Raw genomic sequence first — 26,741 nt, 5'->3', positions numbered from 1 at the left:
ATGTAGCCTCTCCCTCTGCCAAAGGTTACTTATATGTCAAGTCTTAACTTAGATGTCACTTTTATTTGGAAGCTTTCTCTAAGTTAGTAGTCGCTCTTACGTATGTTATGGTCTTCACCACCTTGTATTATAAATGCCTAATTGTCTTCATTCCCTGCTAGACTATAAGCTCTTTGAGGCAGGGACTGTGTGTCCTAGTTAACTATTTTATCCTTATTGCCTGGTATAATCCCCGATAAATATTTATGAAATAGATGAATGAATTCCTTTAAAAATTCTTCAAACGTATATTCTAAGCAATTCCATGTTCCAGTTATAATTATGTACCAATAAACGGTGTCTATAAATTCAGATTTAACTAAGAGTTTTCTAACATTCATATGTTACAGGGGAAGGTAAGATACAGAAAGATACAGAAAGTTATAGTAAAAAATTGTATTTCATGAATTTAGAAAAACTTTTCCTTTCGATTTAGTAACCATGGTTTACATAGTTATTGATTTTAAGGTATAAATAGTTAATTGACTTTAGCATGCACAGTGAATCTTAGGCTTCCTGGTCTTTCCCATACTTGTGTTTCTGGTTTATATTTACCTCTTAGCTTTGAGGCCTTCAGGTTTTCCCAGTGATGATTTTTGAAGGATATGTTTCCTGAAACCATGTATATCTGGTGTCAGTATTATCCCTGTTTCTTTTTCAGTTGTATTTGTCTGATATTTCATTATCTCTCCTGTTACTTTTAATTTTTGGATCACTTTATTGCATGCTTAACCCCTTGAACAAATAGGTATCATATATGTAATATATGTATATATGCACACACTCTCACACATATCCTTTATAGGAATGTGTCAATGTTTTGGTATGATCTCAGAGTCTTTCAGTGGTGACATTTAACACATAAGTGTTAGTTACACTTTGACCATATATTAGAAGGATGAAGCTGTGTGGAGGAGAGCTTTGTTTCCTCCTTTCATGAGGAAAAGAGTTACTCTCGCAACATCAGATAGTCGCATGACTGTGCCCTCCGTGTTTTGACAGGCAATATAGCAGAGATGTTGATTGACTACAGGCAATGAATAGATAAAGAAAATAGATTGTATTCATCTCCACAATGGAATATCATTCAGCCACAGAGAGAATGGAGTACCGATACATGATATACCATGAGTGAACATGGGAAACATTATGCTAAGTGAAAGAAGCCAGTCAAAAGGCTACATATTGTGTGATTCCATTACATGAAATGTGCAGAATGGGCAAATCCATGGAGCATAAAGTAGATTAATGTTTGTCAAGGGTTAGGAGGAGGGTGAAGTGGAGAGTGACTGCTAATGGGTCCAAGGTTTTTTGTAGAATAATGAAAATGTTCAGGACTTAGATAATGTTGATAGTCAGACAACTTTGTGAATATACTAAAACCCACTGAATTGCGTACTTTAATAGGTGAATTTTATGGCATGGGAATTATATCTCAATTTTTAAAAATTACCAGTAGAGAGGAATGAAATTTTAAAAAAATCAATAGCTTATACTTCTGGATAAAACAGAAGATTGAAGGCTAGTTTTGTAAACAGTCTATTTATCCCATAGGTGTCACTGAAAGAATACAGTGCACCATCAGTGTTTGGAGAGCATGGTGTCTCTAATAATGATATAACATCAGTTTTGCACCATAAAGCCAAACTCAACAGTACAATTTATACTAAACAATGTTACTTCAAGATGACTAGCAGAATGAAAATGGAGAAAATAAAAAACTTTAAAAACAAATGTGTTAAGTTGGAGCATATGCAAGTGTAAGATTAAAAATTACATCATACAAATCTGGAAAAAAATGTCTTGTGGAATGTCAGTTAAAGTTATATTCACTTGTATAGTTATTTATCATGTAATTAAAGTAGATTTGTTAAGAAAAAAAAGAATATGGGCTCTCGTGTTAGACTGCCTGGGTTCAGTCAAAATTTAGCCCTTTCAGTTTCTAGCTATGTGGCCTTAGACTTAACTTTCCTAGGCTTAGGGTTTCTTAGCCCTAAAATGGAGAGCATGCCATAAATTGTAAGATGTACCATTTTATTGTGTACCACTGAAAAAAAAATTCTGCAATCAGAACCACAGTGAGATACCACTTCATTCTCACTAGAGGTCTTTAATCAACAAGTAACAGACTTTGATTTTAGGGCTGGCACACAGGAGTTTAGAAGTTGCCAGTCTTTCCTAATAACAATTAAAAAAGTGAACAAATGGAAAAAATCAACACCTCCTCTTAGATCCATTAGAGAAATGAGGTTACAGGACAAACTTCTGTCTCCCAAATTGGGGAGATAGAAAGTAGACACAGAGAATCAAAACTTACTAGAGCACAAACCCCAAAGCAGAAACCTTGCAGACACCAGTACCAGGGGAGGAAATCCTGAACTGTAGTTGACAGATTCCTGGAGGCCCAAGCGGAGGACCTGGACTTGGAGCAAACAAGGTATCATGCAGTAGGGGAATTGGCAAATAAACTGCGGTACATCCAAATAATGGAATATTATTCTGTGATAAAAAGAAATGAATTATTAAGCCATGAAAAGACATGGAGGAAACTTGAATGCATATTTCTACATGAAAGAAGCCATTCCGAAAAGGCTACATACTGTATGATTCCAGTTATATGACATTCTGGGAAAGGCAAGATGACGGAGACAGTAAAGACCAGTGGTTGCAAGGGTTTAGTGGGGAGAGAGGGATGAATAAGCGCACCATGGAGGATTCTTAGGGCAGTGAAGCTACCCTGTATAGTATTTTATCATGGTGAATAGACACCATTATAAATTAGTCCAAACCACAGAATGTACACCCCCAAGAGTGAAATCTAAATATGGACTCTGGCTGATAATGATGTGTCCTTGTAAGTTCATCAGTTGTAAGCAATGGTCTAGCATAGTTCAAGATGTTGGTAGTAGGGGAGGCTGGAGAGAGGCAGGAATTATATGGGAAATCTCTATACCTTTTGCTCAACTTTGGTATGAACCTAAAGCTGCTCTAAAATATAGAGTATTATTTAAAAAATGCCAAGCAGCTTCTTACAAAAAGATTTGAGTTTTATAAGTGAGTGGGAGGGAGGCTGCAGGGAGAAAAATGAGGTAAAAAGTCTTCCTCCTGATATGACTCTATGCCTCAACTTTTGTTGGCCCTTAGAGACACATGCAGTACAGAAGATTAGGACAGACGCTTCATCAAAGATATACAGATGAAAAGAAATTCAACATCATTAGTCATTAAGGAAATGCAAATCAAACTCACAATGACACTACTACATACCTATTAGAATGGCTGATATTAAAAACACTGACCATACCAATTGCTTGTGAAGACATGAAGGAACTGGAGCTCTCAAATACTGCCTCGTGATATTACATGCTGCTAAATGGTACAGCCACCTAGTAAAACAGCCTGGTAGTTCCTTAAAAACTGCCATGTGACCCAGCCATTCCACTCTTAGATACTTGCCCAAGAGAAATGAAAGCATATGTCCATACAACGACTTATATGTGAATGATTATAGCAGGGTTTTTTTTTTTTTTTGTAACATCCAGTTGTAGTTTATCTATCCCACGGATACCACTACTCAGCAATAAAAAGGAAAGACTATTTTTTTTTTGATTGAACCCAGGACCTTGTGCACGCCAAGCACATTGCTCTACCACTGAGCTATACCCCCTACTCCCAGGAATGCCTATTGATACATACAACAATGTAGATAAATTTCAAAATAGTTATGCTGAGTGAAAGAAGCCATACAAAAAAGGATACTTGATGAATCAATTTATGTAAAACTCTAGGAAATAAAAACTAACCCCCAGTGACAGCAAGTAGGTTAACGATTGCCGAGGGATGGGCAGTTGGAGGGGTGAGGAGAGGCAGGATAAAAGGGGACAAAAGGATTACGTGGATATGTTCATTATCATGAGTGTGGTGATGACTTCCCAGGCATACAAATATGTCAACGTCAAATTGAACACCTTAAAAATGTGCATGTCTGGAGGGAAAAAGGATAAAAATTAGATGATCATCACCATGGATGCAATACAAGTACTTGAGAATATTCACCACCAATTCAAATTATCTTAGCAAGCAAGGCAAACTAATAACTGAACAAAGCAAATCGGTACCAAGTAGAAAAATAAAATTAAAAATGAAACATTTATTTATCAAATGTTAGGAGTAAGTCTAACAAAAATGTGTAAAACTTTTATGTTAAAAATTATAAAATATTAGGAAAAATTGAAGAAGAGTTTTGTCATGGATTGAAAGACTCAATATTGTGAAGATGTTGACCTTGCCCGAATTGATTAGGGTTAGGGTTAGGATTGTGAGAATGTGGAGCAACCAGAATTCTCAGACACTCTGGTGGGAGTGTAAGTTTGTAGTCACTTTAAAAAGCTGGCAATATCTTTTTAATCAAAAAAAATAAACCTGGCAATATCTGAACATACACATAGCATAGAGCTAAATATAGCTCAGCAATTCCACTCCCGGGTATGAACAGAAATGAGTCTACAGAGTTAGTAAATGACATGTAGTAGAATATTCATAACAGGATTATTTCTAATACCTGAAATCTGGAAATATCTCTGAAATACCTCTTCATTTAGTTCTTCTATGATATCTTTGATTAGAGCTTTGATGTAGTTTTCATCATATAGGTCACATACAAACTTTGTTAAATTTATACCTAAGTACTTTTCTGAGGTTCTAATGTAAATGTTAATGTGTTTTTATTTCAAATTCCATCTTTTATTGCTAGTGTATAGGAAAGTGATTGATTTTTGAAAGAATTTTGTATTCTGAAACCTTACCATAATTGCTTATTAGTTTCAGGAGTGCTTTTATCAATTGTTTTTTGGCTAATGCTCTGCATTAGATCTCTAGAAACTATTTATCTTCTAACTGCAGGTTTCTACCCTTTGACCAACATCACCCCAGTCCTCATCACCTTCCCCTGCACCAGACCCTAGTAACCACATTCTACTCTGTTTCTACAAGTTCAGCTTTTTTAGATTCCACCTATAAGAGTGGTGGTAGTGGGCACCCCTGTTTTTTTCTGATCTTAGATGAAAAGCTTTCAGCCTTTCATCATTGGGTATGATGTTAGCTGTGACTTTGTTGATATGGCCTTTATTACGTTGAGGTATGTCACTTCTATACCCACTTTGTTAAGCGTTTTTATCACAAAATGGTGTTGTGTTTTGTCAAATGCTTTTTTGCACCTATTTAAATCATCAGACAACTTTTATCTTTCTGTTAATGTAGTGTATCGTATTTATTGATTTTTATGTTGAACTATTCTTGCATCCCAGAGATAAATTACCCTCTTGATCATGGTGTGTGATCCTTTTAGTGTACTGTTATTTGGTTTGCTAATATTTTGTTGAGAACTTTTTGTATTTATAGTCATCAAGGATATTGGTCTATGATTTTCTTTTCTTGTAGTGTGTTTATATGCCTTTGGTATCAGGATAATGCTGGCTTTGTAAAATGAGTTTGGAAGTGTTTCCTCCATTTCAATTTTTTTTTTTTTAAGAAAAGTTTGAGAAGGATTGGCATTAGTTCTTTTTAAAATGTTTAATTGAATTTGCCAGTGAAGCCATCTGGTCCTGGGCTTTTCTGTGTTGATTATGGATTAGTTTTCTTACTCATACTGGGCTGTTTAGATTTTCCATTTCTTTATGATTCAGTCTTGCTAAGCTGTGTGTTTCTGGGAATTTATCCATTTCTTCTAGGTTATCCAACTTGTTGGCATATAATTGCCTCTTATGATTAGGAGCCTCTTATGATTCTGTGTATTTCTGTGGTATCAGTTATAATTTCTCCTCCTTCATCTGATTTTTTTGAGTATTCTCTTTTTTCTTAGTTTAGCTGAAGATTTGTCAACTTTTAAAATCTTAAAAAAACAGCTCTTAGATGTTCTCTCGTATCTTTCTGGTCTCTGTTTAACTTGTTTCTGCTCTGCTTTTTATTATTTCCTTTTTCTGGCTACCTTGGGCTTAGTTTGTTCTTCTTTTTCCAGTCCCTTGAGGTGTAAAGTTGGGTTGTTTTTGAGTTCTTTCTTTTTTCTTAGTATATGCATTTATTGCTGTAAACTTCCCTCTAAGACTACTTTTGCAGCATCCCATAGGTTTTAGTATGTTGTATTTCTATCTTCGTAAGTTTTGAGATATTTAAAAATTTTCCCTTTTGATTTATTCTTTGACCTTTTGGTTGTTAAGGAGTGTGTTGTTTAGTTTCCACATGTTTACACATTTACTTGTTTTCATGATCTTGACAACCCTGTGGAGTACTGGCAAGGTATCCTGTAGAATGTCCCCAATGAGTTTGCCTTATATTTTTCTTGTAATTAGACTAAAGTTATGTTTTCTTTTTTTGAAAGAATACCAGAGAGGTGAAGTACCCCTTTTATCACATCATATCAGGGGGTAAATGACATCCACATGGCATACTGGTAAAGTTAACCATCATCACTTGGTTAACGTAGTGTTTTCCAGATTCACCTTGGTAAAGATATTATTTAATATTCGTCTTCACCATTAGAATATAAGATCTATGAGGGTAGAGATGCTATATGTTTTGTTTATTGCTAATCCTCAGTGTCTAGAACGGTGCATGACCCATAGACACTCAATAAATATTTGTTGAATGAATAAATGAAAAAACTGGAAGGATGGATTAGGTGATCCTTAGCATCTCACTTTACTCAATTCTTTTAAAAATTTTGTTCTGGTCATACTTATGATAACTAACAGCAGTTATTTGAGGGCATATAGTCTATATGGATGAAATGTATTACAGTGCCTGCCACCCATTACTAAATACGTATGGGCATTAACACACATTGGTTGACCAGTGACTGACTTACTAAGACTATATTTAATTTTGGCTTGAAAAGCCAGGGCAAGATTATCTAGGCCATCTTTGTTCAGGTCAGGAGTTAGCATACAACATTTGCATGAGGTTAGGTTTTGGTTAGACCTAGATTTTCAAATCTCATTTCTACCTTTTCTAAGCATTGTGTTTCTGGGCAAGTGGTTTAGCCTCTCTGACAGTCTCATCTCTGGTAAGTGGGTAATTGTTCTTTCCTTGTCGGCTGATATTAGGTGCCTACTCAATGTCTGGCATTTTGCTCAATAAACGCTGGTTTACTTCACTTTCCGCAGTCTTCTCAAGCATGTGGTTGAATTAATTCTTCTATTCTGGGACAGTCATTTTCTACAGAAGAGCATCTTTTATCTGGAAGATCAGTGCTGATAATTCCATTTCATTAAAGAGCTGGTGATTTAATAATTTACTTAGAAACAGGCCGTGGCTTCCATTATAAAACTCATCTGGCATATGTGCAAAGAACCACTATTATTTTCCTACAGGCAAGAAAGCTGACGGAATATAAATACTTCACAAACGTGCACAGAACAGTTTACCCTCATGCAATGTCTGCGCCTGAAGAAATATCATATTGGTGCCCTGCAGTGGATGTGGCTCAACATAAAATTTGTCACTTCCCAAGCACTTGAATTATTGCCCCATTTCTTATACCCCTGCACTGCATGTGCTTATTTGGTAATGTCGGCTTGCCTCCTTATTTCAGCAGCTGAAGTGGCACAGCCCTGTTTTATAATTTGCCAAGTGATGGAAGGTGCCAGGCAAATCCGTATTACCCCGGTAACGTCTCTGATTCCCAGTTCTTAAAGAAGAAGAAAGGACAGTGAGCGCTTAGCTTGAGGGTGAAGTATGGGAATGTATGTTCTCTGTGGGAATGTATGTTCTCTGCCAGTTGTTTATGATTTTTTTCTGCTGTACAGACAGGAGTGGAGGGACATATTTCAAATTCCCATTGGCAAGGGTTCCTGGGTCTTTTATAAAGATTTGTAAAATTCCACCCCTCTGAATCTTGTCAGTGATGTCTGGACATCCTCCAGGCTTTCTTTCCATAAAGCTTTCAACCCACAGAGCTGAGTGGGCTGGGCAGGAAATGCATATGGGAGAGTGTGTGCTTGCATGCGTGTGCACGTGTACACGTGTGTCTGTATGAAGCTACCTTAATTGAAATGCCAATATTCTGTCACTTTCTGGTCGGAATTTACTATAGCAATAAAATGGAAGCATCCCCCTGTATCGTAAAGTGTAGCAGTTGAGTTTTGCTATTTATTTAGATCAGTGTTCAGGTCGTCTTTTGGTTTCTTTCTTGTTTTTCTTCTCTAGAGCATCTCATTGGCTGTTGAGTCCAGGGGAAAATTAATGATTTTCCCCTGGAGCTGTGACAGTTCTCCATGTGGAGTGAGGGGATCACATTCAGCCTTCAGGGATGAGAGGTGTGAGTGGGATTTACCAACTTTTTTAAAAAACATTTTCTATTGAGTTATAGTCATTTTACAATGTTGTGTCAAATTCCAGTGTAGAGCACAGTTTTTTAGTTATACATGAACATACATATATTCATTGTCACATTTTTTTTTGCTGTGAGCTACCACAAAACCTTGTATGTATTTCCCTGTGCTATACAGTATAATCTTGTTTATCTATTCTACATATGCCTATCAGTATCTACAAATTTTGAACTCCCAGTCTATCCCTTCCCACTCTCCTGAAATTTGCCAACTTTTATGGTTTTCTTTTTTTCAAGTCCTCTTGGGAAGTGTGAATCGCCAAATATTGGCAAGGCGAAGTTTTCACTTCTTCGCAAATCATCAGATAATGGTTAGTGGAGTTTGCCTGGCCTTAGAAGTTGGTTTGTGGTCTGCATGTTCAAAAAAGCACTTCAAAACTGCTCTTACAAGCTTTCAGGGTTTGGGAGCAAATGACAGAAAAGCAGATTTAAGCAATTGTTATCTCATTAGGAGGAAAGACTTTGGCTGTTTCTTTTATTCTTTGTGGGTTGATTCAGGTTCAAAAGTTTCCATGGTTCTATAAACTGGGATTCTGGGCAAAAAATAAATTGAGTGGTAAGAACCGCCAAATAGGTTTGATTTCACCCTGGACGCTGTCATGGTTAACTTTATGTGTCAACTTGACTGGGCTGAAGAGATGTCCATAATCAGGTAAAATATTATTTTGGGGTGTGCCTGTGAGAGTGTGTCAGGAAAAGATTAGCGTTTTGAATCAGTAGACTGAATAAAGAATATTGCCCTCACCCATGAGGCGGGGCATCCTTCAATCTGTTGAGGGCCTGAATAGCACAAAACAAGGTGGACGAATTCTCTCTCTCTGCTTGAGCTGGAACACCCGTCTTCTCCTGCCCCTGGTGCTCCTGGTTCTCTGTCTTTTTGGTAGATTGGAACTTACCCCAGTAGCGCTCCCTGATTCTCAGGCCTTTTAACTGGGGCTGAAATTACACCAAGTGCTTTCTTAATTCTCTAGCTTTCAGACAGCAGATCTTGGGCCTTCTTGGCCTCTGTAATCACATGAGCCTGTTCCTAGAACAAATCTCCTGGTATATCGCTAGATATGTATCCCTCTGGTTCTGTTTCTCTGACTAATATAAGCACCATGTGTTGGAAGGAACAGATCAAACCATCTACTCCACTTTTGCAGATTTTACATCTGTTCACTTTAGGGATTAATTACTCTTTCTTGAGCGTGGTGGGTTTCACTAAATTGAGATTGACTAACTCCATGTATTCATTCTGTGAATACTAAGTGCCAAACACCATTTGTGTTTACAGAGATAATTCAAACATAGATCACACCATACCTCTCTGAATTGACTGCGAGCTCCTTGCCAGCAAAGAGCTTATAGTCTAGCAGGGAAAATAAATTACAAATGTCAGAAAACCATAGTATAAGATAGAAAGTGAGATGCTGTTAAAGCATTCAGAGAAAGAGGTTGAGATGAATTGTTCCAAGTAGGGAAAGATGATATTTGCTGGAGAGATGAGGAAGGACTTTAAGAAGGCGTTTTAGCTGGACTTCAAATTTATGGGAAAAGAAGGCAAATGCATTCCAGGTGGTCAAAGGCACAGGCAAGGAAAAGCACAGGACGTAGAATGCAGACATCTCTTGTGGTGGTGGGCAGGGGAGATAAGAGAAGGAGAAAGGGACAATTCCAAGCTGGAACCTGTTCTGGATTTACGCTTTATGGGATTTGTGGAGCACCTCCAGGGAATCCAAGGAGCACAGTAAAGGTAGGTGGTACTTGAGGGGCAGAGGGTGGGGTTAGGGGGTCTGGGGCTGTGTGGTGTTTTCTTCTGACAACAAAAATGTGTCGTTTTTCCACACCAATTCTCCAATTCTCTGACTGCAACTGGGTGTCTAATTCAATTTAACTTAGACACTATTTTCCTGGAGATAGTGTCAGGCACAAGTTAAAGGCGCAAGACCGGCCCCACTACGGATGTCAGCTGCAAGTGGAGTCCCCAGGTGACCCACACCTCTGCCTGGCTGACTGCATATGTGAGGAGTCCCATGACACCCCACCCCAGGTTTGATAATTCACTGGAATGACTCACAGAACTCAGGAAAGTGGTCCCCTTAGTATTATAGTCCCCCCCCCCATAAAGGATACAGCTTCGGAACAGCCAAACGGGAGAGATGCACAGGGCATGGTATGCGGAGGGGGGACACTGCAGAGCTCCCCTGCCCTCTCCAAGTGCATCACCCTCCCAGCACCTGGATGTGTTCAGCAGCCCCAAAGCTCCCGGAGCTCCGTCATGTACAGTTTTTATGGAAGTTTCATTACACAGGCATGACTGATTAAATCATTGACCATGGGTAATTTGACCCAATCTTCAATCCTCTACTCCCTAGAGGTGGGTGGTGGGGCTGGAAGTCCTAGACCTCTAATCGTGTAGTTGGCTTTTCTAATGACCAGTCCCCACCATGACTCACCTCATGAGAATACAAAAGGCAGTAAATTACAAGGACTTGAAGAGCTGTGTGCCAGGAACCAGGGACAAAGACCAAATTTTTTTTTTATACCATGGAGGCAGAGATCATTCACTCATGATCTTGCCCAGGAGGATGAACCTAGAGCAGTCTTTGGTGGTGGAGGTGGGAGCAGCATGGAACACTGAGGTCACAACAGATAGTACAATTTGGATCAAGGTTGAATGTCCTGGTGGCTGTTCTAGAACAGGTTGAGAGCTTGGGCCATGGTTGGATGAGATGGGCAGGGCTGATCAGACCTTCCTGAAAAATTTTACAAACGCTGATACTGTTGGCTCTGTCTAGAGATTTCTGGGCTCTAACTTAGGGCACATTAGAAAAGAAAATGCCTTTATCTTACATTTCTATTTTGTTCTTTTAAACAGATAATTTCTATTGTTGGAGTAATGCTCTCACAGAGAAGGGAAACCAAGTCCAAGTCAGCGTCAGTTCTGGGTATCATCATCCAGGGTAATTACTTTCTCTGCCTGGCTGAGGATGATCTGTCTTGTTTAACAGTCAGAAAGTAAATACATGTGTAGAAAGACTTGAAGAACATGCTGACAAGCTGGCTTGAATCATTTAAAATGTTCACACTTTTCTCTTTGCTGCTGGCAGAGGAATCCTTGCAGGCAAGAACTTAGCTGAATGGTCCTAACAGTGAAATAAAGAGACTGACTCAGGACTCCACAAAAACTGAAGTTTAACTTTTTCCTTTCCTCTACTAAACAGCTAAGAGGATGTGTGACATCCTTGAACACTTTGAGGAATCAACCTTAGGATCAGTCTTAGTCTGTTTGGGCTGCTACAACAAAACACCACAGACTGGGTGGCTTATAAACAACAGAACTGTTTCACCGTGCTGGAGGCTGGAAGTCCCAGATCAGGGTGCCAGCCTCGTCAGGTTCTGGCAAGGGCCCGTTTCCAGGTTGCAGATTTCTGACTTTTCACTGTGTCCTCTGTAGGGGCAAGCGAGCTCTGTGGGGGCCTCTTTTACAAAGTCTAGGAATTGGAAGCAGGTTATGGAGCTGGATTTGATGTGTCACAGAGAGAGTGATGGGAGGTAGAGATGCAGAGGTGGGCAAGGCCAAGTCTTGCTTGACTGTGTGCCCTAGTAGGAAGTTTGGATTTTGTTAGAATGCATAGGCAGTCCCTGAATTTTCTAAGCAGAGGAATGACCAGATCCATTCATGTTGTAAAAAGATCACTCTGACTACAATCTGGAGCATGACTTGGAGGGAGGTCAAGAGTGATGTGCCCCACTCTGGGTTGGAGTCCTGCCTAGTTACTCTGCCAGCACCTGGTGTTTATTTGAGCACTTATTAACCACAATCACAGTCTTCTATTTACTTGTCAATTGCTCCCACCAGTCCAAGAGATACTTCAGAGTAGGGATTGTCTCTTTTATCTCAATGCCGTATTGTAAGTATTCGATGAAAGTATTTTTTACAAAATGAAAAAAAGTACACTGCGTTGAGTACCAGATCCAACTTTTCCTAACTCTCTGGTTCTCAAATCTTAAAAAAATGCCCCAACCAAGGAACCGTCCAGCTGTCAAATTCTGTAAACCATATTTGGTGGAGGAGAAAGGACATTTTCTACGAGGCATCACAGTGAGAGGTCTGAAGGAGAGAGGGGTGAACAGGGTGTGTATGTGCTGGAGATGGGGTGTGGAGAGGAGAGAAAGGGAGACTTGCTTGACTGGGGTAGGTGGTTCAACAGCCATTTTTAATTACTGGTGTTTTTCTGGATTGTGAAATAAGGTTCTAAATGCAGGGAGAAAGCGGCCATCCCTTCCCCCTACACCGCCATTCATCCGAATGGAAACAGGGCTAATGTCCACTTGGGCAGCGCACTCTTAGAGCCCACTTTGACCCCTCTACCCAAAGCAAGGAGCTGATCAGCTCTTGACTCTCAGAACTTTGTATAATGAGAATTTCCGGGCAATAGCGCAGTAAGATAAAAAGTGCAGCAAGCAGGGTGAATGGAGTCAAAGGTACATATGGCAGGATGAGTTTGGTGTTCCATAAAATCGTTCTGGGGAAGGGAGAACTCATTAGGCAGTGAAAACAAATCACAGTGAGAACAGGGCCCAGTTGGCAGAGTATCGCTCACCGCGGAGGATTTTGCCGCCGAGGCGGGGCTCTGCAGGGAATGCGGCTGGATGATGATCCCTTCTTTACTGAGGTTTGGGGCTCATGTCTCATTTATGCTTATGCCTGCCGGGCGGAAGAGCTTTGTCTGTCACCGCATTTGTCAGCAGTTTCTTGATCTCTGAGGCTCGAGTGCGCCGAAGTACCGGGAAATGCATCCATAAACACGAAGAGAGAAGACTGTGCTGAGGGTGCGGGCTTACTCCACAGGATAACAGAGATGAAGTTAAGAAAAGGAAAGATGGATGTTCGGTATCAGGAAAAATACCCTGGCTGTTTGACTTTAAGAATGACTTCCCGAGGGACGCTATGAAAATCCTGCTACTTGAGGCATTTGAGAATAGGCTGCATGGTGTCCTGGAGATGATCCAGCAGGGAGTCAAATGTACGCTGGTCTCAGGAGTGAACTAAAATAGACGGGATACTCACAAAATGGTCTTCCGTGGTTAAGATTGTGGGAGTCCAGTTAGATCTTGCTTTATTGACTCCTTTGCTGCAACCAATATGAATTTCCCCAGGCTGAACTGAAGAACCGCATCTTAGAGTTTGAGCCTTGGTGGGCACGCATACCCATGGCTGCCCAGTTAAAAGGCGATTCCGTGGGGCGCCTCGCTTACACATTACACTGATTGGTGGTGGGATCCCCCCTCCTCCCTTCCCTTCTTTTCTTCTCCCCTCACTTCTTCCCTGCTCTCCCTTCCTCCCCTCCCCTCCCTTCTCTTCCTCTCCTCCTCAGTGAAGGAAAGAGATGTGGGGTTGCAAAGGCCTGGAGACCATTCCTCTGGCATCCTGGTGTGCCTGCTGGATGCCTGCTGTCTGCTGCTCACTGCACCGTGGTTTGACATTTGGAGGAGAATATGGGTCTAAGCCCACCAGAGTCAACGTGAGACGTGGGACCCACTGAGGTCTGCTGGTCAGTCATTCTACAATGGATGAGCCCTGCAAAGCCTGTAGAGTCGCCATTAAAATCTTCTCTCTGCTCCTGCCCCACAGGTCTGCTGGGGTTTGGGGTCTTTTCTGTTTTACAGCTGTTGTTAATGATTTGACGGGGGGATAGGGGAGGGAGAGGAGGAAAGTTTTAATTCCTTAAGGACAGACCAAACCTGTCAGTCAAGTTCAGCTCTAAGAGACTCCAGAGTAAAGTGTAGAAGGCCAGCTGCTCAGTCTTGTTTCTTTTCCTCATTAATTGCAACTGATCTAAAAGTACATATATGTGGGGAAAGTCTCTGAAGCTGGAGCTGGCTCACGTTACTGATACGGTCACAGAACTGGGTCTGAGGCAAGCGCAGGGGCCAAGGCAAGTCAAGAGGCTGAGAAGTCATTTTTCACAGAAATAGAACAATCCTAATTGTGTATGGAACCATAAAAGACCCTGAATAGCCAAAGCAATCTTGAGAAAGAAGAACAAAGCTGTAGACATTATGGTCCCTGATTTCAAACTGTATTACAAAAAATGATATAGTAGTCAAAACAGTTTGGAATTATAAGAACAGACACATAGATCAATGGAACAGGTTAGAGAACACAGAAATAAACCCACGCACATATGGTCAATTAATTTACAACAAAGCAGCTGAGAATATACAATGGGGAAAGGATAGTATCTTCAATAAAAGGTTTTAGGAAACTGGACCACTATCTTACACCATACACAAAAACTAACTCAAAATGGATCAAAGACTTGAGTGTAAGACCTGAAACCATAAAACTCCTAGAAGCAAATATAGTCAGTAAGCTCCTTGACATTGGTCTTGACAATGATTATTGAATTTAACACCATAAGCAAAGGCAACAAAAGCAAAATTCAACAAGTAGGAGTACATCAACTAAAAAACTTCTGCACAGCAAAGGAAACCATCAACAAATGAAAAAAGCAACCTACTGAATGGGAGAAAATGTTTGCCATTTTGTATCTGATTAATATCCAAAATATATGCAGGACTCATACAACTCAATAAAAACTCCCCAAACGATCCAATTAAAAAATGGACAAAAGACCCGAATAGATTTTTTTTTCCAAAGAAAGGGTTGAAGACTGAGTATGGGAGGCCCAGAATTTGTGACTTGCATCTGAAGCAAGAGGCAGTCTTGTTTGAGCCCTTAAACTGTGGGACATGCACTAACTCCAAGTAGTGTCAATTGAATCGAAACATTAACACCAGGTTGGTGTCTGGAGAAGCAGAGAGCTGGTTGTTGGTGTGGAAAACACCCCACGGTGGTTATCCGGCACTGTCCTATATTATGGTCACTTGTGCTATTTTTCCCTCCTATTAGTTGTATTATCTTTGCGGGCAGAACCTGGGACATACTCATCTTTGTAATTCTCATGACACCTCGCACAGGGCCTGGCTCACAATAAAAATGAATAAATATTGTTGAACAAGTTCAGATTTGTTCTGTGGGCTGCTCCTGCGGTTGTCTTTACGATCGTGCATGTTTAGGAAGGCTGGGCTGGGCTAGGCTGGGCTCTGGCTTGTAGTCACAAGGCATTTAAGAATCCTGGCATTCACCAACGATGCATTTCCAAACCTCCTCACACAGAACAATGAAGAGAGAAGGGAAAGGGCTACTCTAAGAGGTAGAGACTGGGCAACAAGCTGGGTCTGGTCGCTAGGTAACTGGCTCTCAGCTATAGCTTCCTTGCCATTCGGTGATTCAAATTCATGCCTCAGCAACATTTTGCACTTCATCTTATAGAATGGACTTCCAGATCATGCTCAAGTGACTTAAACTGTGAATGTTACAACAATAAATGGCCAAGGTCTTCTCTGTGGGAAAATTGCTGCACATCCCAGCCAACTGGGAAAGTGGAATAAACTGAACTAATGAGGGGAAAACTCCCCAAGAACTGACTTACAAGTCCTTCTCGGCCTCTTTTTCTTTTTCTAAATTTACATATAATTGACATATAAAATTATATTAGTTTCAGGTGTACAACATAATGATTTGATACTGGTATATATTGTGAAATGATCACAATGAGTCTAGTTAACATCCATCACTACACAGAGTTACAATTTCTTTTTCTTGATGAAAAATGTCAAGATCTAATCTTAACAACTTTCAAATATGCAATACAGTACTATTAACTATGGTCCCCATACTAGACATTACATCCACGTGATTTAATGTAGGTATTTTATAGCTGGAAGTTTGTACTTTTTATCTCCCTTCACCCATTGCCCACCCCTCTCCCCACGGAGCCCCAGCCTCTGGCCCCACCCAGCCCCAGCCTCTGGCAACCACCAATCTGTTCTCTTATCCATAAGCCTAGGGTTTGTTTTTTGTTGTTGTTTTTGTTTTTTGTTTCTTAGATTCCACAAATGAGATCATATGCTATTTTTCTTTCTCTGTCTGACTTATTTCACTTGCATAATGTCCTCAAGGTCCATCTATGTTGTTGCAAATGGCAAGATTTTATTCTTTGTTATGGCTGAGTAATATTCCATGGTGTGCGCGTGTGTGTCCTATTTCATATATATCATTTATATATCATATCAGTGTAACACTCCCATACTTCTGATCTACCAGTTAAGAATCATGACCCACTCCTTAGGTACTGTAATTTGCTAAAATAGCTCACAGAACTCAGGAACACACTTTATTTATATTTACTGGTTTATTATAAAGGATATAATAAAGGATACAAATGAAGACCAGGTGAAGAGATGTATAGGATGAGGTCTGGAGGGGTCTCGAGCACAGGAGCTTCTGTGTTGCAGAGGTGGGATGCCCCACCCTTCCAGCTCATGGATACGGTCACCAACCCAGAAGATCTCTGAATCCCATTGCTCAGGGGTTTCATTACGTAAGAACGACTGATTAAATCATTGGTGATTGGACTCAGTCTCCAGCCCATCTCCCCTCCCTGGAGGTTGGATGGTGGGGCTGAAAGTTCAAAGCTTCTAATCAACGTTTGGTTTTTCTAGAGACCAGACCCCACCCTGAAGCTATCTACCCCCTACCACCACTCCCCTCTCTCACCAGTCACCTTATTAACATGCAAAAGACACTCATCACTCGGGAGATTCCAGAGGTTTTAGGAGCTGTACCCCAGGATCTGGGAACAAAGACCAAATATATATATATGTAATTATATTATAACCACCATAAGGAAATTACAAGGAAAGTGTTGCATGACTCCAGAGAAAAGGAAAATCAGATCCATTTTTAAGATCTCATATTGCAGTATCACGTAACTCTGGAGTCTGCCAGCCCTGGGTTTAACTTCTCCCTCTTCATCACAAAATATAACAATGTCAGTTCCCCTAGAAAGTGTATGTTACCTCAGCTCTCTTACAGGATAGGGACTTCTTGCCTAGAGTGTTACTTTGTTTGCTCAGTCTTCTATAGAGCTTAATTTCGTTGCCTTTTTCTTTTCCAGAAAACACAATAAGATGGGGAGATTACTGTTTGAAACTTGCAATCCCATTATCTGTCAGCCTAAGAAAGATAAAAAGTGGCACCAGTGTATCCAGAAAGTCATTTTTCAGTAGCCATAGGTGACAAGAATTACATTTCTTTACCAGGACATCTTGATGTGGCATATCATAAATATTCAGGTTCTGTAGACTTAAAGAAGATATAATATCTCCTTTTTTGTGTAACACTAGCTTCAAGGTCAGATTCAGGATGACTCAAAAATAGGAACTAGAAATTCTTATACGTGAGAGAAAAGAAGCAGTTGGGGCTGAAGGTGACTAAGAAGTAGAAGCTGAAAAGTGAAGCAGGGCTTGGCGAGTGGGTTTGGAGTCATGCGGTGGGGTGCGCTACCCTTGGGCCCAGACAGATGGGCCTCTGCTCTGGTCCCGTGCTTTCCAGGGCCAGCTCTGGCCTTCCTCTAGCTGTGCCTTCCCCATCGGGTGAGAAGTTCTGGAGGCCAAAGGATGTGCCCACCCACAGACAATGCCCCACTACTTCTAAACCATTCCCTAAGTACCAGGGACACTGGAACCCCCTGCCTAAGCACCAAGGCTTTCATGAGTGTCTTCCCCAGATCTGTCCTTTCGAGGGCTAATGGTGCCTCCCATGCACCCAAAGAGTGGCCAAGGATGGCTGTTTGGTAGGGATCGGGGAGACAGAGATTGGCTGGGTGAGCTCGGATGCCCATATGCATATGGAAGAGGTCTTTAATATCTGGGCAGAGCCTAAGGAGGAAAGAGAGAAAGGAGCCGGCTGTGGGCCAGGTCCCTGCATTCGTATTATTACCCTAGGTCTGCAAATGCTGGGGGCAGGCCTGTGCTGGCGTCTAGGTTTGTAACTCTTCAAGCAGAAACAGGGAAATTGTGAATAGTTCCTGATGGAATAAACTGGCTGGCCCTTGTCCTACATTCAGCCCTAACTGTTCTTATCTTTATCTGCCATATCACCAATAGGGCAAATAGTTCATCGTAGTAGCACTAGGACCTTCTAATCCACAGCTCTGGTCCTTGAAATACTGGAGTGACTTGAAAGAGAGAAGATTGTCTGGTCTAAAATTTAGGAGGATCCCGTGATGTCCACACTCTATGAGAAGAGGGAAGCAGTGTTCCCTCTGGGCCTGAGTCAGAGCGGGATGCTTTCACAGTCGCTTTGGAATCGAATGCAGGACTGTCCTGAGACTTAGGCCGAGGGGGCCCTGTGCCCAGCCCTGGACCTCAGGGGACTCTGGTCTTAGGCACGCCTGCCTGGAACTTTTCTCATTTCCCGTCTGATGCTGGAGACAGGCCAGAGTCAGCAGCGCCACCCAGCGAGGACTCCTTGGCCTGTATCTGGACCCTCCCCTCTAGGGCATTCTCTTACCCTCTGCTGCTGGGTAGGACTGACCAGGTGCCTCAGGAGATCTGAGGCTCATGCCTGCGATGTCATTCTGCAACCAGGGGCCCAGTTCCCGGCAGGCTGCCCGGGGAGAGGGTAGATAGCTCCTGTTGGCTGATCAGTACTTCTTTCTCGGGCTCACAAGAAACTGGGTCACCAGGTGAGCTGATAACACAGAGTTTTGGTGACTCAAATTGTTTATACAGACAGAGGCTCCATAAAAAAATATTTGCCTGGGCTCCACACAGCGTACAAACAGACCTAATTAAGTGCTCGGGCAAATGTCAATCTCTTCACCCAGTTTTCCTCCTAATGCTGCTGTTTCTTAAATCCCATTATAAGGACCCAGATTCTGTAAAGAGCAGAAACAAAGAGGTAGGAGGGGAAGTTCTGAGTGTGTAATTCTTCTGTCTTCTTCAGCATAGATGGCATGGCTTCCTGACGTCCAGCTGCACGGAGCCTGGCCTTCAGTTAGTGGTGAAGGCAGGATTCGATCCCAGGGCTGTCTGACTGCTTGAGGCCTGTTTGTGACCTGAGGGCTTGGCTGCAGTTGCGGGGTGAGGAAGCTCTATCCGGGACGAGAAAATCTGGGGCCTGGAGGGCTCCTTTCCCTGTTTTTCAAAAGCCACCAAGTACTTTCTGTGACCAATTCCTCATTCCGAGTCAGCAGCTTTGGAGCACAGCACACTTCAGCTGCCCTTAAAAGGTGACTGGAAAGTAAATGTGAGATATTGACATTCAAAAGAGAGAGAGAAACTGTATTACTACGGCGCTTTTCACTCAAGTGCTTCAAACCCTTTCTGAAAGACCTGGTGGGAAACGCTGTTTTCACACACGCAGGGTAACAGGCACCACGCTCATTCAGGAAACCAACCGCGGATTAAGTCTGATTTGGAGACACGGGGCCCTGTTAGGCCCCTCCCACCGCCCAGACCCAAACCAGTCCTCCCTCAGTGTCACCACTGGGCCACCCTGGCCTTAGGGGATTTGGAATCTACACTGTCTGCACATTTCTTTTTAATTAATTGGTTTATGTGTTGTTTGTTTTTTTAAGGAGTTTTGTTTTTTTTAAACCTAGATTTACAGAGGTTTCAAAGAATACTCAAAATGCGACTGGATAGCATAGGAGCATAAGAAAGAAGTGAAACAACAGTAGGGAACAGAGGGAGTCTGCAAGGAGGCAAAACCAAACGTGGATGAGGTGGGCAGGTGCTGGAAGGTCCCCACCACCAACACACACACAATACACACACTTCTTAATTCCATACCCAGAGCCAGGCAGGCCTGAGTCAGCTCTGGTTCTGAGTTAACTGTGTGCCTTTGGACAAGTAAGCTAACATTTCTGAGTCTCGATTTCTTTATCTTCAAAAGAGAATCATAAGATCCGCCCCCTGAAATTGTTTTGAGGAATGAGTGAGAGGACACATGTGGAACACAGTGCAGTGGACTGAATGTTCGCATCCCCCCCGACAGTTCACACGTTGAATCCCTAACCCCCAAGGTGGTGGCGTTCAGAAGTGGGGTTGGGCTTGGGGGAGTGGTGGTGGGGCCTTGGGAAGTGATTAGGTCATGCGAGTGGAGGGCTCACTAATGGGATTAGTACCCTGATGAAAGGGACCCCAGAGAGATCATCGGCCCTTCCCAGCCTCCAGAACTGTGAGAGATAAATTTGTTATTTGTAAGCCACCCAGTTCATGGGATTTCTGTCATAACGGCCTGAACAGGTCAAGACGCTTAGCAAAGCCCTTGCACCTTGCAGGCCCTTGGTGAGGCCTCCGTTCCTTCTTCTGTTTCTCCTCCCATCTTTCTTTCCTCAGATTTTCTTCTGAAAAGTGATAAAAATCAATTTGATTATTCTCTTAGAGTTGGTCAAATCTTAAACTGCTTTCCGTGGAGAGTATATGGGACAAAAATACTTTTCTTGCAGGAGGCTGGTATTAGAATCCCAAGGCCCTGGGCACAGATCCCAGGGGAGATGAGGCCCCAGGTGGACCACTGCAGGGCAAAGCCCAGGGCCATAGATGCTTCCAGGGCTGGGTTGTGGGGGTGCCCAGTGGAGAGGTGTGAGTGAGGGTGTATTTGTGTGTGTGTGTAAGTGGGCACTGGTGTGGGTATGTGTGTGTGCAGGTGTGACTGTGCATACGTGTGTATACCAGAGTGAGTGTTCACGTTTGTAGGTGTGCATGTAAGTGTGTGTGCGTGTGCAATCAGAGGGAGGTGTCTCCATATAGTGCCAAGACTCGCTATTCACTCTAGAGGTTAAGAAATGCATTAAGAGAGTCCTTAAACTTTTGGTGTTCATTGAAGACTGGAGGCATCTCTCCTCTCAGAAATCCCTTTTGGGAAACGGGAATATAAGAGAAAAAGTGTAAAGTCTTCTTTGAGTAAGCCTCTCTTTCTTCCTTGTGAGGGGCTCCCGGGGAGTTCCAGGAGGACTCCCATCCTCACCGCCACCCCCCGCCCCCAGTCCTTCCTCCTCTCTTTACTTCAGTCCCTTGATCTTGGTTCAGACTCTCCCCCCAACCTATTTCCCTCCCTGCACATCCATGCTCTGCTTTGTTTGCTTTCACCAGCCTTCTCCTCCTTCCTTCTCATTTTGCTTTGCTTTTCATCCAGAATGAGGGCTGCTTGGGAGAATGCACCTCGCTGTTTCTTTGACTCATATTCCTGTTCCATGTTCCTGTGAGCTCTGAGAAAAGTCTGTTTCTTGTCCTCCTTTTTACTGGAAACCATTATGTAATGTTTTCTAATGGCTTAATAAGGCTCCGATCTTCTCTGGAATATTCCCACAGACAGAATTTCAGAGCCTGCCGTTTAGAAGTACTGTTGTTTCCTTTTCTTCTATCACCAAACCATTGCCAGCTTCCTTCACATTAGCAAAAACGGGGGGGAAATACCAGTGCCAGAAACCCACACCAAACCCTAACCTCCCTGTCTTTGGGATTCTACCTCAAGGGCCACAGTGCATGGGTGGTTTTGAAAAAAAATATTACCTGAGGTATTATTTTTATTCTTGTTAGTGATAGCCTTTATGTAAAGTCATGTCTCCATTCTAATAAATATAAGAGGAATTAGAGTTCCAGTGATGCCCAGTAATAAGGATGGATATGGATTACACTTTAAAAAAATTATTTACAGCCTGTCAGTGCCTGTGGCTTTGAATTATTGATGCCATGATAGTTACAGTCGGTGAGACAGAGTCCTTGCCATCTGGGGAACTCAAGGCTGACCTGATCCAGGTCCCCAAACTTTCTGGGGCCGGGGAGCAGCGTCATGCTGCCCGCAACATGGGTCTTTCCTGGGAGAGGCGCTGGGACAGCTGTACACATGCTGCTAGAGGGTCACTCTGTTTCTTTTGATAGAATTGGGTTCACTTTGCCATCAACTGGTCGTGACACTTTGGGCAGGGCACTTAACCTCTCTCAACATCCAGTTTCCTCTTCTCTAAGACGCAGGGAGAATACTGACACTACCCACATGGAAAGTAGTGAGGAATAACTGAGAGGTTGTTACACCGAGGTACACCTCGAGTTCTGAATGGGTGCTTGCCTGTGATAGAAACACTCTTATTTTCAGGATGGTAGCTTACAGACCCCCGAGGTAATTCTGAAACCTTCAAAGCACCTATTATTGTATTTTCTCAAGGAGGTATGGGCACCAACGTCCTTATTTTATAGGAATATTCTAAAGTATGGGAAGAAACTGGAAAAGAAACATAACCCTCTGTTATGGATAAAATTCAGTTAGGGAGATCTTGCCTTTCCTTAACTATTTTAATTACTCGAGGTATTGTCTCTTTAACAATAAACACTGTATATACTTGTTGGATTTTAAATTACTGTTTGTGCTTCATAAAATGCAATTCATTGATAATTTGAAAAAAAAAACCGACCATATCTCAAACACTACAAATTCTCTTAAATCCCCATTTTTTGAATTCTACTGACAACAAAAATGATGACAGTAAAAACAACTAAGATTGTTTTGACCATGCTCCACGCCCCGTGATTCACGTATGAATGGCAATGCTAACACTGTCCTTTAATCTGAACATTTCCTTCCTATGTGAGCTTGGCACTGTGTCGATCAGGCTTTTGCGTAGCTGGAACTTTCAAAAAGGAATTTGTACTTTTCATTTTGTTAGCTACAGGGGTGATTGTGGAGTAGTTAGCGGCAGGTGGCGCTAAAGGACTGAACTTGGAAATAGGCTCTTGGCGCTCTCCCCTGCAGACTGGGACAAGCTGGGTGATGCTCGTTATGTGGCCGGTGGCTTAAAGGAAAGAAAGGCAAGCATTGCCCCTACTGTGCCCCGTTATGAGCCGAGCCGACGCTAAGGATTTCCCCTGTCAAATTGTCTAGATCTCTTCCCTGGAGAGGTGACACTCCTGAAGGTATAGACCCTTACTGAGGTCTCAAAGGGCAAACAAATATTCAGTTTTTCTAAAGGAACATGAAAACAAATCTCACACGAAGTTCCTTTTTGGAGTGCACACTCTTGCTCTCATCGCTGTAGGTTCCCAGGCGTGTAAACTGGACAAGGGTAACAGGAGACGAGAATAGCACCCCCTGAGATTCCTTCTCCAGGAGGAGCTGTGCAGAAGCAGCTTTCATCACCGGACCCAGGCCCTGCGGGGTGATGGGGCCAGAGTTCCCGCCAGCTCGGCTTTTCTTGTTTAACCCGATCACACCTTTCCTAGAAGTCTCCAACGTGCTCAACCATGTTGCTGCAAATGGCATTATTCCATTCTTTTTTATGGCTGAATAGAATTCCATTTTATATATATATATATATATATATATATATATATATATATATATAGATAGATAGATAGATAGATAGATAGATAGATAGATATAGATACACACACACACACACACACACACAAATATATATATACCACATCTGCTTTATCCATTCATCTTTGATGGACATTTAGGTTGCTTCCATGTCTTGGCTATTGTAAATAATGCTGCTATGAACATTGGGGTGCATGTATCTTTTCAAATTTGAATTTCCTCTGGATATATGCCCAGGAGTGGGTTGCTGGATCACATGGTAACCCCAGTTTTATTGAGATATAATTGACAGATAAGATTGTATAAGCTTAGGGTGTACAACAGAATGATCTGATATATGCATATGTTGCCAGTGATGACTGTACTTAAGTTTTGTTAATGACAGGTTTAAGAAGGGAAAATAATATTGAAAGATGAACATGGTGTTTGTAGACCAAAGTACGAGTCTTGGCATCGTAAATAACTTTTTGTGATGCTCTTTAGGTGTCAGTTTCTCATCCTCAAAATGCGTGTAATCCAAGGGAGGCACCGGCCTACCCTAGTCGGCAGTAGGAACGAGGGATAACCCCCTTCTTATTAACAGCCCCTTATTTCTCTGTCCTCAGTCCAGCTTTTCTAATAGGACAGGGAGTCTCACCGTTTGGGATGTGTTACCCAGACTCACTGGGGCTGGTGTTGTCCAATTGTTCTGCACAGCAGAGTCCCTGTTTCTTCACAAGGGTGCCTGGGGCTGTGTGGTGAGTCTCCTCTTGGAGTGAATTTTCCAGAACAAGCAGTAATTCTTAGTGCCCGTGGGGCCTGAACCTCCACTGCTCTCGTGGTGGCCAGGCCACCTCAGGTTGCTGCTCTCAGCAGAGTCAGTCCTCTCATGCTTTTGCAAAGTGGTTTCTGCTGCTGCAGCTTACTGTTTGGTAATTACAGGGAGACACCATTCCATCAGGCGGCAGGGCAGAAAAAGCACCAAGTGTGTGTTACCCTGAGGAGGTTCTGGTCAGCCACCTTCTCTAAGTCCACTTGGCTACGTAAGCAAGATGTGACACACCGCACTGGCAGCCAGGAAAGGCGACATGATTCTTACCTGTGTGGTGCCCAGGTGAAGCCACTGTGAGACAGCGTTGAAAGACACATCTTTTATGCTCCTTTCAAAGGCGACTTCCTTTTGTATCAATAAATGAAGGCTTCATGCTTTGGGGGACTTCTCCATGGGTAGATTTCAGTGAAGATGTGGGACATACCACATGAATTGATATTGTACTATGAAACCACCTCTGCCTGGGTGGAGATTTGGGGCTGGAAATTGGGCAGAGACATACCAAAGACCCCAGGAACGTCAGCCTCCCTTCCGTCCACTCAGAGTCCAACAGAGCAGAAGCCCCACTGTTCCCGGTGGACTGAACCAGGCAGCACTGTGCGTTTAAGATTACAGCGTACTTAGAAAACATCTGAGACATTGAAGGGATCATTACAATTTAAAGCAGCATTTTGAGAGGGGAGGGTATAGCTCAGTGGTAGAGCGCATGCTTAGCAGGCATGAGGTCCTGGGTTCAGTCCCCAGTACCTCCATTAAAAATAAATAAACCTAATTACCTCCCCCCCAAAAAACAACAACAACAAAAACTAAAAAATAAATAACTAAAGGAGCACTTTGACAGTTTGTATAACTAATCTGGTCTGTTAATAAATGTGAAGTCTTAAACATAATGTGCTATTAAAAAAATCTCCACATTCAAGCTACTCTGTGTGTTTGTGTGTGTGTGTGTGTTTGTGTGTGCACATGCTTAACGCTCACTTATCATCAAGCTGCTTATATTTTAGGGAATGTATTTGTAACGGCAGGGGGTATATTACAGATGCATTTTTCCTTCAGTCACTAGAAGCTTTTAAAGCCTCAGAAAATTTGAACTAATAGAGATAATGTTTTATGTATTCCCTTAGTGCATCTATTTAACATGTAGTCAAAGGAGTTCATTGAAATAAATGCTGCGGTTGAATTTTTAACAATGGCAGCATGAATACATGGCCGTCTATAACCTTTATGCCCCATGGGGGCCAGGAAAATGAGCTGTGTAATTAACCCCCTGATTGATCTGGTCTTTCGGCTGCCAGGGAAAGTCTGACTTCCCATGTAGAGCAGGATGTCCCCTTGAATCTCTATTTTTGTGGGGGAAAGTTTCTTTTGAGGGACTAAGCAAGTATTCATTTAACAGAATCCTCAAATTATTCCATCTCCTTACATTTCTTGATTTATGCTGAAGAGTCGGGAGGTATGGGGGTCATCTGGGATCTTAGATTGTTTTCTCTGAGTCAATAGGTGTGCCAGGTAGAATCCTGAGACGGCCCCCAGGATTCCCACCCCTCTGTGTAGTCCCCAGCCCTAGGGTGTGGGCAGGGGCAGTGGACATGATGGGATGTCACTCCCTTGGCTAGATTATGTCATCTGGCAGAAGTGATAATCATCATTATGCTGTACTCCATTCCATTCCCTATGCCTTTGTCTTTGCAGACTGGAGAACTTCAAAGCAAGAGCTATCCTGCTGTCCTCAAAGAAGCAAACTGTCACGGTGTGGAGAACGCTATGTGGCAGGGTCCAGTAGGCGGCCTCTAGGAGCTGACAGTCAGCGTGAAAGTAACATCAGTCCTATAGTTGTGAGGAACTGAGTTTTTCTAACTAGTGACCTTGGAAGAGGACTCCAAGCTTCAGGTGAGATCACAGCCCTTGATAACACCTTGATTCTCAATCTGGTGACATCCTGGACAGAGGACCCAGCTAACCTGTCCTTGACTTCTGATCCGTGAAGTCTGTGAGATAAATACACGTGTGTGGGTTTGAACTGCTGAATTTCTAGTAACTTGTTACGCAGAGCTAGAAAACTAAAACAATAGTTCTGGGCAGCTGAGAATGCACATTTGTAATAAGCTCTCAGGTGATGCCCGGACCTCTGCCCCAGGAGCCATTCTTTGAGAACCCCTGGCCGTTGATTTTATTAATGATGCCATGAATAGACACTCTATGTGCACTTCTGGACTATAACAAAGGGATTTATCAGTGTGTTTTCGGACACAAATAAATATCTGCAGTATGGCTTAAGCCTTTAA

At 42.2% G+C, this 26,741-nt stretch overlaps 1 long non-coding RNA gene across 4 annotated transcripts in view; it reads left to right on the top strand.

Annotated features, from left to right (window-relative positions):
- The window catches only part of LOC116281343 (uncharacterized), a 133,588-nt gene that overhangs the window by 5,989 nt on the left and 100,858 nt on the right, over positions 1-26,741 (top strand). For all 4 annotated transcript variants that reach the window (XR_012074745.1, XR_012074743.1, XR_012074746.1 and 1 more), the window contains one exon: positions 26,149-26,346. This is a non-coding gene — a long non-coding RNA (uncharacterized lncRNA). The remainder of the gene's footprint in view (positions 1-26,148; positions 26,347-26,741) is intronic.

Source organism: Vicugna pacos, chromosome 7 (assembly GCF_048564905.1).
Source record: "Vicugna pacos chromosome 7, VicPac4, whole genome shotgun sequence".
Lineage (NCBI taxonomy): Eukaryota > Metazoa > Chordata > Mammalia > Artiodactyla > Camelidae > Vicugna > Vicugna pacos.
The sequence above is the reverse complement of the archived record's forward strand: the minus strand, read 5'-3'. Positions and strand labels throughout refer to the sequence as shown.